Genomic DNA, 16,853 nt, shown 5'->3' on the forward strand with positions numbered 1-16,853 from the left:
GCATTTTTGCCCACCCTTAGTTGCCCCTGAGAAGGTGGTGGTGAGCTGCCTTCTTGAACCTCTGCAGTCCATGTGGTGTAGGGAAACCCACAGTGCTGTTAGGAAGGGAGTTCCAGGATTTTGACCCACCGACAGTGAAGGAACGGCGATATATTTCCAAGCCAGGATAGTGAGTGGCTTGGAGGGGAACTTCCTGGTGGTGGTCTTCCCATGTATCTGCTACCCTTGTCCTTCTAGATGTTAGTGGTCGAGGGTTTGGAAGGTGCTGTCTAAGGAGCCTTGGTGAATTCCTGCAGTGCATCTTGTAGATGGTACAAACCGCTACTACTGTGCGTCGGTGGTGGAGAGGCTAAGTGTTTGTGGATGTGGTGCCAATCAAGCAGGCTGGTTTGTCCTGGATGGCGTCAAACTTTTTGGGTGTTGTGGGAGCTGCATTCGTCCAGGCAAGTGGGGAGTATTTCATCACACTCCTGACTTGTGCCTTGTAAATGGTGGACAGGCTTTGGGGTGTCAATGTAATCTGTTTTAGTATTAGATAAAACAATAGGAATAATTTCTTGGTTCAAATGAAACTGGTGAAGGATCAATCTGTTAGAATGTCAAATCAAAAATCTCCAAGTGTTTATTTTAAATGTGATAAAATTTTCTGTCACTATCACCTTTTCAGGAAATGCATACCAGACTCTCACAGCCGTCTGTGTGAAAATATTTCTCCTCGATTCTCCTCTAATTCTTCCACCAACTAATTTAAATCTATGCTTCTTGGGTCTTGACCTCTCTGCTAAGGAAAATACTTCCTTCTGCCTAGGCCCCTCATAATTTTGTACATTTCAATTAAAGTCCCACTCAACTTCCTCTGATCCAATGGAAGTTCCCCTCCAAGCCACTCACTATCCTGGCTTGGAAATATATCGCCGTTCCTTCGCTGTCGGTGGGTCAAAATCCTGGAACTCCCTTCCTAACAGCACTATGGGTTTCCCTACACCACATGGACTGCAGAGGTTCAAGAAGGCAGCTCACCACCACCTTCTCAAGGGCAACTAAGGATGGGCAAAAATGCTGGTCCAGCCAGCGAAGCCCACATCCCGTGAAAAAATTTTTTTAAAAGATGAAAGTGGAGCATTGCTTTCTTTCTTACTTGACTACAGAGTCATCTAATGTACAAAGTATTTTCAAAAGTCCCAACAATCATTCACCTCAAGTGATTCATCAGCCAAGCAGCAATCACTGATTGGAAGGCAGGGTATATTCAGATGTGTTGCCATCTTCCTAGCAAAGAATCTTGAGAGGCAGGATAAGGAACATTTCATGACTTTCTCCTGGGTGTTTTTCAACTGGACCCCAACTTGTAGTATATGCAAGTCAGCCTCATGGAGTAATCCCCATAAGTTTACTAAGCACTACTATCTAGATTTGACAGCTAAAAATCATAATATCTTTCACAGGTCTATCCCGAGAGTTGGTATCAAGCCTTTTGTGTAAGGGCCTCTCCCTCCTGAATCAGCACTACAGCCTATCCAAACATTCCTCTTGCTAAAGTTCTCCACTCCTGGCAACATCTCTTCTGTACCCAATGTTATGAATGTCAAACTTACCTTAACGCTGAGAGTGCGGAGGTCAGGAACTTCAACTCCTGATGGGCCTCAGAGCTTTTGTGCTTGTGCAGATTAGCAGCAGGCTGCATATGCACAAATCGGCATTGTTATATTTTTTTGGCCCAATGCAATTATGCATAAGGAAACAGCATGAAAACCCGGGTCAGGTGATTTGGAGTGGAGCTCCATGGCCAGCAAGTGTCCCAGGCAAGGGAAAGGGAGAGGGGACAGGGAGAGGTCTCAAAAGGAAATCCTAGGCAAGGGAGAGAGGGAGGGACAGAGACAGGTCCCAATTAAGTTAAGGGAAAAAGAGGAGCAGAGAAACAGGGTCCAATCAGAGAAAGGGCTATGGGTAGCAGACTTTAAGTGAAATGGGTTTGAGAGAAGCCCCGGTAATCAAAGAGGGCTCAGTAGAAGCCCTGAACATCCAATTAGGCACCGAATGTTTGTGACTCCATGCTGTGGGCCATTCAGGCAAAGGTACGTCTTTGGAGCAATAGTGTTCTTCTCAGCGCAGCTGAAGGTCTGAAGTTGTGTTTGTGAGTTGGTGCTTGAGTGTATACTCAGGCATCCAGGGAAACTGAACCTTGGAAGGTGAGATTGAAACCCTGCAAGGTGGACCATTGTTGAAGTCGTCCGAGTTGGAGTGACCTTTGGAGAAAATTCCAAGGCAAGATCTTTGAAGGTGTAGATTGGAAACTCTCGTGAGAGAGGCAGGTCTTCAGTGAGATTGGTTGAGTCACAGTGTTACTGACATCTGGGTGGGTTGTTGAGGAATCCATGGAATCTGTTTTGGTCACATTGGCCATTCAATGTGTAGCATGGTGTGTCCGACCATAGTTGGCTTGTTAATTCACATGTATCTCATACTTACCCTGAATGTTAGAGTATAAGATAGACATTGTAAACTGTTTTATTTTTCTGACCTTGTATAGTAAAATTTATTTTTGTTTGTTTAAAACCTGTGGAATCTTGTGGCTTTATTCACCAGGCAAGTATCTTGAATCTCAAACTTTGTCTACTTTAAACAAAATGTTATTGGTCCCTGGTTGGATCTTACCAAAAACCCGGGGGTCTGCTAAAGGATTGTAACATAAATTGGGCGCTCTTGGGGGACTTCAAATCCACAGACGAATATGAGTGCTGGTTCTTGCTGGGGTTAAGGTTGATAAGATTTCCATGGTGATTTTTACTATACTGAATTTTTATGACCAGGATGGGAGGGCTGCACAGTTTCTCTAATCCCAATACTCCACAGCTCACAGCATAAATGTAAATGTTTAAGTTACTCACCAAAATGGGCAACTGTTTACTTTCACTACTGTTAGACCCAGAATAAAAGGAACTTTAACCAGGCTTCCTTGAATAATCTCAAAATAATTGATTTATTATGAAAAAAATCTTTTTCTTTAAAACAAGTTACAAAAAACTGGTTAATTTATAATTTGTAATTTGGAAGTGTAACTATAATACCCCTTTGAAATCTGAACAGACAGGCAAATACACACAAAACAAAGGATAAGACAAATAGGGTCTCTGCGGAGGTTGGCATAAGGAGGAAAAATGTTTCCACAATGGGGACACTTTATGGAAAAGGATTAAGTTCAAAGGGTTTTGACACTGTCAATATGGTGGTTCTACATGTGAAGATGGCTCACTGATTACAGTAGATGTCTGGAAGTCTTTTCCAAAGTGTCTTTGCTGAAACACTGTTTATGGGAAACCTCGCTTGTTGCAGCTTCGCAGGCCTTCAATTACATGCCGAGATGAGAATTTTCTGGCTGAAGGTGAACAACCACTCCAAACTCCAGGCAATGCAGGGAGAGACAGAGAGAGAGAGAGAAGCAATCTTCCTTCTCAGTTTGCTCCCAAGGCACACATTGAATTATAAAAAAAACATGTTCAGACAGAACTCTTCCCAGGTCAGGTGTTTTTCACCCAATCAGCATGGGCCTACAGCCTGGAAACAGCAGCTTTTTTCCCCAACAGCAATTAAAGCTCAAATACGAACAGTTCTTATTTACCCAGATGCCTTGCTGGTTATTTAACTGAAGTCACGTGATTTATTGGAAAAAACAGCCTACTCACAATCCAAGGTGAACTGGACCTTTTTTTAAAAAGAAATCCAGGTCAATTCCCAAGAAAGTGTTCTGATATTCCAATGTCCTTCCATTTTTTTAAAACACATATAGTTCTTGGAGATATGGATTCCCAACAGAATGAAAACCAGAATAGCTTTGTCAATTGCTACGACTTTCCTGGAGGGGGAAGATTTAACTCTGCGTGATAAGCAACAATTAACCAAGGCTAGGTTAATTGCATTAGTAGAAGAGGTAGAGTTAAAAGCAGGGACTAAGAAAGTAGATATAATTGAGGTCGTCGCACAGCATCTGAAATTAGAAGAAGGAAGTGCTCATCCAGATAGCTGTTCAACTGAGTTAGCTAAAACTCAGTTGCGGATGATGCAGCTTGAGAAAGAGAAAAAGAAAAGAAAATCAGATTGGGAAAAGGGGAAAAACAGAGCGAAAGAAATGGAAAGGCAAAAGCTTGAGCTTGAACTCCAGCGAGAAAAATAAATTAAATGGTATGAACTGGCTTCAGAAAAGCTTAAGTTACATGGTTTAAGAGAAGCTGTTCCAGTCAATAAAAATACTAAGAGTAGACAATAAAAGGAATGTAAAGAAAAGTATATTTTCATTGCTGTGAGATTGGGCATGTAAAACCAAATTGTTGGAAGCCAAATGAAAACTAGTGGCAGTAATAATGATGCCTAAGGAATCTTTAGAAAAGGTTGTACCAGAAAAGGAAATGTGTGTTAAAACAGTGTCGATGGTACAAGTGAAATGTGTTCACTTAGAACCTAATAGAATGGGGGAATCTGGCTTAGGATGGTAAAGGGGATTCTCCCTTGAATGCTTTTTTATTATTCATTTATGGAATGTGAGCATTGCTAGCTAGGCCAGCTTTTATTGCCCATCACTAATTTCCCTTGAGATGGTGGTGTTGAGTTGCTGAAATGAGACAGGTTGCTCAAGGTTATAGAGGTTTTGCCTCACAGGGAGAAGTATTCATTTAATTCTCCAATAAGTAAACAAAGCAATATTTTGAGAGCTACTGGGGCAGAATAATCATTGATGATAGCTGGTGATACAATTTGTGTTCCAGATGGTTTGATGAAAGAGAAAGGATTGATAGGGGGTCTTTATGGAACTTAGGAACTTGTTCCCTTATGTAAAGCTAATTGATGAAGTGACTTAGTAAGCAGAATTGTTACTATGACAAGCGTTTCTTGTTTACCTATGGAAAGGATAAATTTTATACTGGGTAATAATTTGGCAAGTTTGAAATTCTTACCATCTCCGAGAGTTTGGAGAGAGCCAGCTGAGATGAGAGAAACAGAGATTTTGCAGGAGGAATATCCTGGATTGTTTCCCGGTTGCATGGTAGCTAGAGCTTGAGCTTGTAATGCTAGACTGGATGAAGTGAAAAAAAATCACTAACCCAGGAAGCAGAAAAGTTAGAATTATAAATGAGGAATGTCAAAGGCTGTGTGAGAAATTGGGCTCTGCTATGGACAAACTGGTCAATGTGGAAAGCCAACTTTCATGCGCGAAAGATGAGTTTGCTAATGAAAATTGAGAACTGGTGAGAAAATTGGAGTGTTGGTCACAGGAGGTAGAACAGTTGAATGAGGACTTGAAACATTTAAATGTTAAACTTGTAGAAGAAAATTCAACAAAGGTCTTCAAGCAAAGCTTGATGCGCTTCAAGTATCATAGGTCTCCTTGAAACTCCTTGAACAGGAAAAGGAGTTGCTGATGAATCAAAACAATTGGTTGAATGCAGAATTAAAAAAACCCAAAACTAATGAAATGTTGGAACTTCATTGCAAAAAGAGCAGTGAAACTCTTGAACTTTGATGCTTTGTCCTGTACCACTGGCAGGGCAGACCCAGCAGTAGTGGCGGCACAGTAGTGTATAGTCGGGTGGCAGTTGCCCTGGGAGTCCTCAATGTCAATGTCCAGACCCCATGAAATCTCATGGCATCAGGTCAAACATGGGCAAGGAAACCTCCTGCTGATTACCACGTACCTCAGCGGATGAATCAATGCTCCTCCATGTTGAACATGGCTTGGATGAAGCTCTGCAGGTGGCGAGGGTCAGAGTGTACTTTGGATTGGGGACTTCAATGTCAATCACCAAAAGCAGCTTGGTGGCACCACTACAGACCAAGCTGGTTGAGTCCTAAAGGACCTAGCTGCCAAACTGGGTCTGCGGCAGGTGCTGAGGGAACCAACAAGAGCGAAAAACATACTTGACCTCATCCTCGCCAACCTGCCTGCCGTAGATGCATCTGTCCATGAAGTATGGGTAGGAGTGACAACCACACGGTCCTTGTCGAGATAAAGTCACATCTTCACATTGAGAACCCTCCATTGTGTTGTGTGGCACAACTACTGTGATAAGTAGGATAGATTTTGAATAGATCTAGCCATAAAGATTGGGTAACAATGAAGGGTTGTGGGCCATCAGCAGCATCAGAATTGCACACAATCTGTAACCTCATGGCATATCCCCGACACTTCCGTTATAACCAAGCCCGGAATCAATCCCGGTTCAATGAAGACAGCAGGAGGGCATGGCAGGAGCAGCACCAGGCATACCTAAAAATGAGCTGTCAACTTAGTGAAGATACAACACAGGATTACTTGAATGTCAAACAGCATAAGCAGTAAGCGATAACAGAGCTATGCAGTTCCACAACCAATGGATCAGACCTAAGCTCTGCAGTCCTGCCACATCCAGTCATAAATGGTGGTGGACAATTAAACAACTCACGGAAGGAGGGGTTCTACAAATAGCCCCATCCTCAATGATGGGGGAGCCCAGCACATCAGTGCAAAAGATAAGGCTGAAGCAATTGCCACAATCTTCAGCCAGAAGTGCTGAGTGGATGATCCATCTTGACCTCCTCCTGAGGTCCCCAGCATCACAGATGCCAATCTTCAGCCAATTTGATTCATTCCATGTGATATCAAAAAACAGTTGAAGGAACTGGATACTGAAAAGGCTATGGGCCCTGATAATATTCCAGCAATAGTACTGAAGGTTTGTGCTCGAGAACTTGCCGCACCCCTTACCAAGCTGTTCCAGTATAACTATAACACTGGCATCTACGCGGCAATGTGGAAAATTGCCAAGGTATACCCTATACACAGAAAACAAGACAAATCCAACCCGACCAATTATGGTCCCATCAGTCTACTCTTGATCATCAGTAAAGTGATTTAAGAGCTCATCAACAGTGCTATCAAGTGGCACTGGCTGAGCAATATCCTGCTTATTCTCACTCAGCTTGGGTTCAGCCAGGGTCACTCAGCTCTTGATCTCATTACAGCCTTGGTTCAGAGATGGACAAAAGAGCTGAACTCCAGAAGTGAGGTGAGAGTGACTGTCCTTGACATCAAAGCAGCATTTGACCGAGTGTGGCATCAAGGAGCCCTAGCAAAACTGGCGTCAATGGGAATCAGTGGGAAAACTGTCCACTGGTTGGAGTCATAGCTAGCACAAAGGAAGATGGTTGTGGATGTTGGAGGTCAATCATCTCAGTTCCAGGACAACACTGCAGGAGTTCCTCAGGGTAGTGTCCTCAGCCCACCCATCTTCAGCTGCTTCATCAATGACCTTCCTTCCATCATAAGGTCAGAAGTGGAGATATTCACTGATGATTGCACAATGTTCAGCACCATTCATGATTCCTCAGCTAGCGAAACAGCCCATGTCCAAAGGCAGCAAGAAGTGGACAATATCCAGGCTTGGGCTGACAAGTAACATTCGTGTCGCACAAGCGCAAGGCAATGACAAACTCCAACAAGGGAGAATCTAGCTATCATCCCTTGACATTCAATTGCATTACCATCACTGAATCTCTCATTATCAACATCCTGGGGGTTACCATTGACCTGAAAATGAACTGGACTAACGATATAAATGCTGTGGCTACAAGAGTAGGTCAGAGTCTAGGAATCCTGGGGTGAGTAATCCACCTCCTGACTCCCCAGAGCCTATCCACCATCTACAAGGCACAAGTCAGGAGTGTGATGGAATACTTTCCACTTGCCTAGATGAAGGCAGCTCCAAAAACACTCAAGAAGCTTGACACCATACAGGACAAGGCAATCCCTTATTTTGGCACCCCAGCCACCACCTTAAATATTCACTCCCTCCTCCACCATTGCATAGTGGCAGCAGTATGTGCCCTCTACAAAATGCACTGCAGCAACTCACTAAGGCTCCTTCAACAGCACCTTCCAAACCCACAACCTCTACTGCCTAGAATGACAAGGGCATCAGATGCATCATCACCTGCGATTTCCCCACCAAGTCACTCACCATCCTGACTTGGAAATATATCTCCATTCCTTCACTGTCACTGGGTCAAAATCCTGGAACTCCCTCCCTAACAGCACTGTGGGTGTACCTACGCCACATAGACTGCAGTGGTTCAAGAAGGCAGCTCACCACCAGCTTCTCAAGGGCAGTTAGGGATGGGCAATAAATACTGGCCCAGCCAGTGAAGCCCACATCCCATGAAATAACAGATAAAAAAAAATTGCTACCGTAGCTTGGAAATCCTTCTGTCATAGTCATTACCTTTTAACAGTCTTTCTGGCAATTTGATCTTCTTTGGGTTTGAATCTAATATTTTTTTGCACTCCCAAATGGAAGAGGAAATGTTTCCTGCAGTTATTGAGACCCTGGACTCGATCACTACCAGAGTGACCAAGAATAGGAAAATCGGAATATAGGGGGTTGGAAAATACTATTTTTATCCATCTGGTTGACACCTGTGTTCAAACAACAAAGCACCAAATGCCTGTCCAACTTTCTTAAAATTACTGATCTTATCAACCTCCTGAACTGTCTATTGCAGACATTTACAACCCTGTTTGTGCAATAATAATATCTACTTTGTCCATATTTCTTTTTCTCAGCTTCATTCCATGTCTCTTTGTTGTTGTTGGGCTATGATAATTTAGGAAAGAATAGCTGAATATTTGAAACAAAGGAAGATACAGGGCTACAGAGAGATGGCAAGAACATCGGTTAAAGATATTGGCTAATTTTGGACTGCTCTTGCAAAGGGATGGTTGCAAAGAGCATGGTTTTCGAAAGGAGAGGGATAGCGCCTGAGGAAATGGCACAATTTTCAAGATCAACTAACATGAGGAGTAGAAGGTAAATTGGGTGGTCAGCAGCTTAGTAGGCATGCGGTCAAGGGAGCAGAAAATTAATCTCATGGACAAACTCATCCTGGTGAGGGCTGATTTGGGGAGATAGGAGAGAAACCAGCGAAAGACATAAATTCAGGGCTCGAGCAATGGGAAGTCTGGGGAAGGCTTGGCTTGGTGTGAAAGAGGATAGAGGGAACCAGGTAAAGCAGCCGAATGGGCTATCTCAATCTTAAGAGACTGAGCTAAGTCCATGAGCTCCTCACAGATGTTGTTGGAGGAGAAGGTGGAAGGAGTAAGCATCTCCATTGAAAACAATAAGCTTCATACTTGGTCTGAGAACTAAGTTGAATCTGGATGGTCTCTGGAAGTCATACTACGGCCTGGACAACAGAGTACCTGGCTTATTGTATGGTTTCCCAGGCTCTACAACTTATGTTTTCCCTCTTCCATTCTTTAAGGGTCATGCTGCCTCTTGTTGGTAACATCAGAAATGGTTCAGCAGGGAAGGAGACCTAATCTGGCAGTTCTCTATGCAATTTGAAAACAGATTGAAAACAGCATATTTTTTCATTATATAATGATGAAATACATTGAACAAAAAGATACTCCACTTAAGCTTTCCCTTAGCATTACATGATTTGGAAATCTTGTTGTCACTCACATCCCTTTCAACTAGGAGGAAGAGAAACTGGATTCTGAGTTATTTCACACTGAGCTCACGCAACTCCCAGCAGCCAGATAATAGGCATTGGCAGAGTTGTAAGAGCAGTTTGTTCTTAAAAGTCTCTGTCAGACACAAGCACATTACAATGTTTAGCTCAGACTGGTCCAAAAACATGGACCCTGATATTTTCAATAGAAATGTTTGGGATTGTTATCCATCAGTGGGATAATGGAGGAAAAATAAAATGAGCATAATTTTCAAAAGGGGTGGGGGGGGGGGTGGAAAAGCAACAAAAATGCAAATAAATCAAATTTAGGGAATGAGTGCCATGCTGCTGATATTCTAGTAATATGGTTGATGACTAAAATGCTATTGATTTTTTTTCAAAAAATACCACTGTAAGAAGGTGTAAAACATGGGGTTTTACCTTTTTATTCTTTAAACTATTTTATCCGTTTACATACTTTTTAAGGTCATTCTGTTTTTCAAATAATTCTGAAGTTAATGGTGTAAAACCTACTTTAATGTCACTGAAGCAAAAAATTAAACCAGGAATCAGCCCCCTCGGGATGAGCCTTGGACAATTACTTACAATTAAACTTGCAACTAAAAGTTGCAGTTGCAAAACAACTTTGAAATGTTCCTGAAGAAAGAAAATACACTCATTACCTTTAGAACAATAACAAAGCTTAACTTACGCCAACAAAACTACCGTAAAGTCCAACCAGTTCCAGGGATTCCGGAGGTATGAAAATGTATGTAGTGCGAAGCCCCGGGACAGTACCTTAATAATTATTTCCAATGTATATATTCCTGTAAAGATGAGACTAAACAGATAAATAAAGCATTAAGACAACGTAAACATAGTCATTTTTCTCCAATATAATTTACTCATTTAAGTAAATCTTATTTACTATTTTCTTTAAAGCTCTGGTTGCAATTAGCTTCAGATGTGTATCAAGGGAAGGGTTCAGCACTTAGTGATTGTTGAAAAGAACAACAGAGTCAAAAGAAAGGCAACTGGATGCATAATGGAGACTTAGCGCGCTGATAATAGTTATTATCATTACACAGATGTGTAGGGAAAATGTATTCTCTGGTGGATGGAAATGAAATGTAAAAGGAGGGGCAGAAAATGAACAAAATTTGAACTAAGATAGGAAACGGCTATTTGACAAAAATGCAACTTTTTGCTTATACAAATCTGATCTATAACTTCTTTATTTTGGTTAAGCACAAAAAATCTCTATGCCTATCCATAAGTAACTCATATTTTTCTAAAATGGAAAGCCTTATGTTTTAATATCAAAGCCAATAACAAATACCATTACCAAAGGCATGGTAGGTGAATATATTTCCCAATGTGGAACTAAACTATTCAGATTAGAATAATCTAATTTTGATGCTGAATCACTAGCTTGAAGTAGATACAGGAAAATACATTGCTAGGTTTCCTGTTCCTGATTGCCATATGGTGACTGGAATATATGTGATTGGCTATTTGGTGAGTACAGAGTGGCCAAATAGGCTACTGACACAAGTGGGGATGTACAGTGGATTTAGATAACATAATTTTTTTCTATGCTTTGTGCTTTTCTGATTCTCCCATGTGTCTTATTGTTCTGTCTCAGTATCAGTCTTTGTGTTGCTTCTCTCTCCTGATATTCCTCTGTCACTTTTCAGATTATCGCACTCCTGGTTTCACCTCTTCCCTTTTTTTGAATAGTGTAAGTTCATGTATACTATGGTTCCAGCGGAGAGCCAGATGTCAAGGAAGCACAAGTTGGTTAACCAGTGCTACAGTGTTCCAGCCCTGACAAGTGTGGGTCCTTGCTGGAAGCATAGAACTGGCAAATTAACTCCTCTGTCACTTGCTGCTTGATTTGTTTTCCCACTTCACTCCATGAGAAAGGAAAATGTTCATAGAATTAGTAAATATAGATGGACATCTAGAGAGAGGGAGAGAGGGGGAGTGAGGGAAAACACTAAACCAAAGCTTCCCAATCTAAGTGATTCAGTTGATACCATAAACCAGAAATGGCTTCTAACAATTATCTGAGGCTGGGGCAAGGGAGAGCCTGTAAATCATTCTTAAGTGCCTGTTATATGATTTCCCCTTCAAACTATAGACTGTAGAGACAGTAAGTGCTAATCCTGCCTTCAGCAAAGGGCATTTCATACATCAGCAGCCAGGTTGCCTCAGGCAGCTGATCAATGATGATTACAATTGATGACTGTAATCACTATAAGTTTATTGAGTGATCAAATTTGCAGTTTATCAAGAGAAAATAACTACTATTGTATGTGCTTTCAGTAAATACACAGCAAGACATAGAATGGAGATGATATTCAACCTGGCAATGAAAACACTTTAGGGTAAAATTTCATCTTCACTACATGACAATAATGGAGTGGATTGTTCGCATTATTAAAAAATGCACCTGATCCTGAATCCATTGACATTACCAGATTATGGACCATATAGAATTACATAGAACTTTACAGAACAGAAACAGTCCATTCAGCCCAACTTATCCATGTTGATGTACATGCTCCACATGAGCCTCCCCCCCATCTTTTTTTCATCGGACCCTATCAATATATCTTCTCTCCCTTCCTCCCTCATGTACTTAGCTTGCTTCCTTCTAAATCCAACTATGCTTACACCTTAACTACTTTCAGTGGTAGCGAATTCCATATCATCATCACTCTGAGTAGAGATCACGTGGTGAAGAATAAGATTTACTTCTATGTTTCTTAATCTTTCAATAATTTTCAGCATAAATAAGTTTAACATTTCAATTCAAGGCTACTTACTGAAAGTATAATGTCCACTAAATAAGGAACCAGTCTTTATAAATAAATTTTCTGCCAGACATTTACCATTCCTTATATAAAGGGTAATTTTGTCAAATGATCCTCCAGTCTGCAGTCTGCTTTTATAGGAGTACAGATCAGAGGTAGGGCTTTAAAATTTTAATTGTGTGACCTGCAATCCTATCTAATGCAACATCACACCAAGAATAGATACTAACAATAAATTACCACTAAGATATATTATATAGAATCACATAGAGGTAAATACAGCACATGTTATATACTACACATACTCACTCAAGAATGGCAAAATTTTTATTCATTGCCAGCAATAACATATTCACAAAGATTGTTCCAATGATTATTAAATTAAAAGATGTAATTACATATTAAGGAAAAGTGATCTGAATTAATTCAAAAAAATATACATTTATAAAACAATTTAAAAATCTTGAAAAAAAATTATGTGTCAAAGGACAATTAACCCATTGGTGGGTATATCACTTAATTTTCCTGGACAAACATTTAACCATCATAAATGAAAGTTTCTGAGTTGCCTAATGATGACACAACATAGTGTAAAGCATATTTAGGATTGTATTGATTGATTATATTATATATGGTACTGTTGAAGAACTAACAACAATTGCTAACAGCATCTCCAATGCAAAGTAAACAAAGTAACAATTGTGTGTGCAAAGGTAATAGTTTCCATGGGCATCTCAAAAGGCAATGCTGTCCTTGATGGCAGCTTGAGTAGAAAAAAGGTCTTTTAAGATGGAGAATAGTGGTATTTTATAGCCACTGGTGGAGTCAGATTATCTGCACTGTACAGGGAAACCAATTTTGTTTGTTTGCCTGTAAGTGTATTCCCTGATCATTTGAAAAAATACAGCAACACAAAGGAAGTTCCTGAATCACATTTTTGAAACTAGCTATGTAGTTTGTTACATGAAGTAACATGAAGTTACATGAACTTCATTACATGAAGTTTTATTTTCTGATCTGGAATGCAATGTAACGTGGCTTTTTGCACACCAGTGAAGCCAAAGGCATTCTGTAAGAACCAGTTCTTGATCATATGTCTGCTATCAGAAGAGAAAAGCCTAGAAATTATTCATGCTGGCAAGCTCACGCAAACTGGGCACCATGATTGTTTCCCAAAGGAGAATGGCTAAGCATGTGGCACACCTGACAGGGCGTTGGGCCTTGTTTATATGAGGTAATGAACTGCTGGGCATTATCGGGAAACTCACTGGTGAAAAGGATTTCTATCTCAAGCAGGTACTAGGTGAGGTTGACATTGGTCGAGAGAGGGGGGTAGGGTTGGGTGCTGAGATCAGGAGGTGGGAAGTAATTGAGAGGGAGAAGGGCCTGGGTGTCTGGAGGGGCAGGGTTTTGGTTCTAGTTTTCAGCACCGCAGTGAAGCAGGGAGAAACACTTCTCCAATGCCATGCCATCTTAGTAAACTTAGCATTTTGGTAGTGACCTCCAAATTCAAGCACTCAGGGGCCCAATTTTGCGCAGTGGGGCGGGGGCAGCTCAAAATTGCATGTGCAAACAGTGACTGTTTCAGGTGCAATATCTGGATGTCTTTTTTTTTGCCTTCATCAATATGACACCATTCTGGAATACAATACTTTGTCCACCTGCCATATTTTGGATGCTCAGGTACATATTTTGTGCCTGATAAGCATGGAGATGCTATTGAATGTTTAGACCACTGCCTTCATTGTAATGAAGTTTTATTGAACAGGGGCATCCTTTCTGTGAACTTTTTGAAATGACATAACCTAATACAATACAGAATGTCAAAGTTGTTTTAACAAGCCACTTTAATGTAAAAGGATATTGATGTGTCATTGCACGAAGTGCCACCTTTCTCACTGGATGATCATGTGCAAACAAAAAGAGAGACTTCTGGCAGCTGAAGCGAAACAAGTACTGCGCATTGAATCTCATGGCTAGCACACAGAAGGTCTGAGAAGATAAAAAATAAAAATGAGAAGAAACTGCAACAGCTGTCCAGCATTAGTAGTAGATTGTTGGCACGTGAAAGAAGGATTCAGCAAACATTTCCCATGTTATAATAAGTTATCAGCAGAACATTCATTGACTGAATTTCTCCTTAAACAAATGTTTAAAAATCTTGATGATTTATAGTCCATTATAGTATATATCATTAAAACTCCTAGCTCAACTGCATTTCATTGTGCATGAGAAAGTATATCTTATTTTAAAGGTTAATACATGAAGTGTAATTATTTTTTTATTCATTCATGGGATGTGGCATTTATTGTCCATCCACAATTGCCCTTGAGAAGGTGGTGGTGAGCTGCCTTCTTGAACCGCTGCAGTCCATATGGTGTAGGTACACCCATAGTGATGTTAAGGAGAGAGTTCCAGGATTTTGACCCAGCAACAGTGAAGGAATAGCGATTTACCTTTGCTGTTGGAATTTCTTTCAGCGGACAGCCGCTTGTACAGTTGAGAAGAACCAGGTAACTTGAAAAGCACCAATTACGACTAGAGTTCTTTCCTTGGTATGCCTTTCAAATGAATGCCCAGTTGTGTTTGTTGATGTTGTTTTACAAAATGAGATGACTAAAATGCAAAAATTGCATTTCAGAACTTTTATATACAGGTGTAAATAACCATGTAAATGGTTTTGGCAAAAGGAAGAGGCAAGAATAAACAGGATTGCCTTCATCCTAAGTAAATTCATAAAATGATTGGTTAATAGCATTACAAATATCATAGCCATGAGTCCTGTATCTTTCGGGATCAGTAAAATGTATAATATTCTTTTATATTACGTTGAGGCAGCTGTAGGACTGCAGCAAATATCTGGAATGGTGGGTGGGTGCATAATCCCTGGAATCATTTAAGAAATAATTAGATGTCACAATGGGTGAATTGTAGAGTCTTTCTGCATAGATTAGTTGGCCAGATGGTAATCATCTATAATTATCAGACGATCATATTATCGCCAATGCACCAGCTTCAATAAAAATCTCACTATGATGATATGCAGCAAGCATGGTAGTCTTGGCATAAAGATTGTAGATGAGAGGGTGACAATATTTTTGGGAGAATATACAATTAAACATCAAGCTTAACTTCAATGTAGCATCGCCAATAACTTTAATAATGAAGTAATGGAGAAAAGTGTGCTTGTAATTTAATACAGCAATTTTACTCAATTTGTACTTTTTCTAGAGACTTTTTTGATCAGAGTGAGAACAAAATGATAATGTTATTTAGAAACATCATCAGTCCCAAAAATCAGGGTATACCTCTAAACATAGGCATACCAGAAATAAGGCATTGTCAAACATTTGAAGTATATATGCACATATTAATACTCATTCTGCAATGGCTATGTAAGGCCAGATTTGAAAGAATAGAGACATTGACCATCCATAAGAACAGATTAAGAAATAAAGGAGCAAAATATTGCAGATGCTAGAAATCTGAAATGCAAACAGAAAGTGCTGGAAATACTCAGCAGGTCCGGCAGCAACTGTGAATAGAGAAACAGAGTTAAAGGGTAGAATTTAATGCTCCCCAGGAGTGGGCTAGGAAGCAGGGCCATAAAATGGGGAAGAAAGTTGTGGGGTAGGGAACCCATCACCTTCCTGACTCTTCGTGGTTAAATCCGAGGACAGATGAGTGGAGGACAGTCTTACCACCCGGAGTCCAATTGAGGCCATTAAGTGGCCACTTAAGGACCTCATCCCTCTGCTGCGTATTTTACGTGTGGACGGCAAGCACTACGGTTTGTTGAAGACTCCAGGTGAATCTGCGCCTGGTATGGCATGTCCCTCCTTCTTGGGTATCCAGCCTGATGCAGGGATGATGAGAAGGGAGGGGGGTAAAAGGGCAGGTGTTGCATCTCCTGTGCTTATGTAGAAAATGGCATGTAAAGAAAAGGAGTTTTTGGGGATGACCAAGGAGTGGACCATGTGTTACAGAGAGAATACTCCCTTCAGAATGCTGAAAGGGAAAGGGAGGGGAAGATGTTTTTGGTGGTGGTATCGCACTGGTGGTGGTGGAAATGACAGAAATAGTGGAGGGAGATCCATTGAAGATCGAGGTTTGTGGGTTGGCAGGTGAGGACACGGGGAACCCTTTCAAACTCCTGGGAGGGAATGGAACAGGTTAGAGTAGAAGTACATGGGAAAGAACAGATACAGTCGAAGGCCCTGGCAACCATTGTTGGGGGGAATCCTCAGTTGAGGAAAAAGGAAGACATATTGGAAATGCTTGTATAGAAGGCTGCATCATCAGAACAGATGTAAAAGAGTTGGGTCAGGATTTTCTCGTCTGCATGTGGAGGGTGGAGCTGCTCGCCGACGTGTAAAATGACACGCGGTGACGTAGGGTGGAACTCCCGATGTCACTGTGCCCCATTTAAATTTTCCGGTAGGCAGGGGCACAGCAAAATCAGCTGTGCGCCCGCCGATCTGTCAATGGCCAATTGAGGCCATTGACAGAGTCATTTAACTAATTAATGGACCTGCCCATCCAGCCTTAAGGCTG

General features: G+C 41.0%; 1 protein-coding gene across 1 annotated transcript in view; it reads right to left on the reverse strand.

Annotated features, from left to right (window-relative positions):
- The window catches only part of LOC121275700 (sodium channel protein type 3 subunit alpha-like), a 204,554-nt gene extending 194,332 nt beyond the window's left edge, over window positions 1–10,222 (reverse strand). Inside the window, exon 1 of the mRNA XM_041183284.1 lies at window positions 10,193–10,222. The gene's annotated coding sequence lies outside the window, so the exon portion shown is untranslated. The remainder of the gene's footprint in view (window positions 1–10,192) is intronic.
- Between the last annotated feature and the right edge of the window lie 6,631 nt (window positions 10,223–16,853).

This window comes from Carcharodon carcharias, chromosome 1 (genome assembly GCF_017639515.1).
Source record: "Carcharodon carcharias isolate sCarCar2 chromosome 1, sCarCar2.pri, whole genome shotgun sequence".
NCBI lineage: Eukaryota > Metazoa > Chordata > Chondrichthyes > Lamniformes > Lamnidae > Carcharodon > Carcharodon carcharias.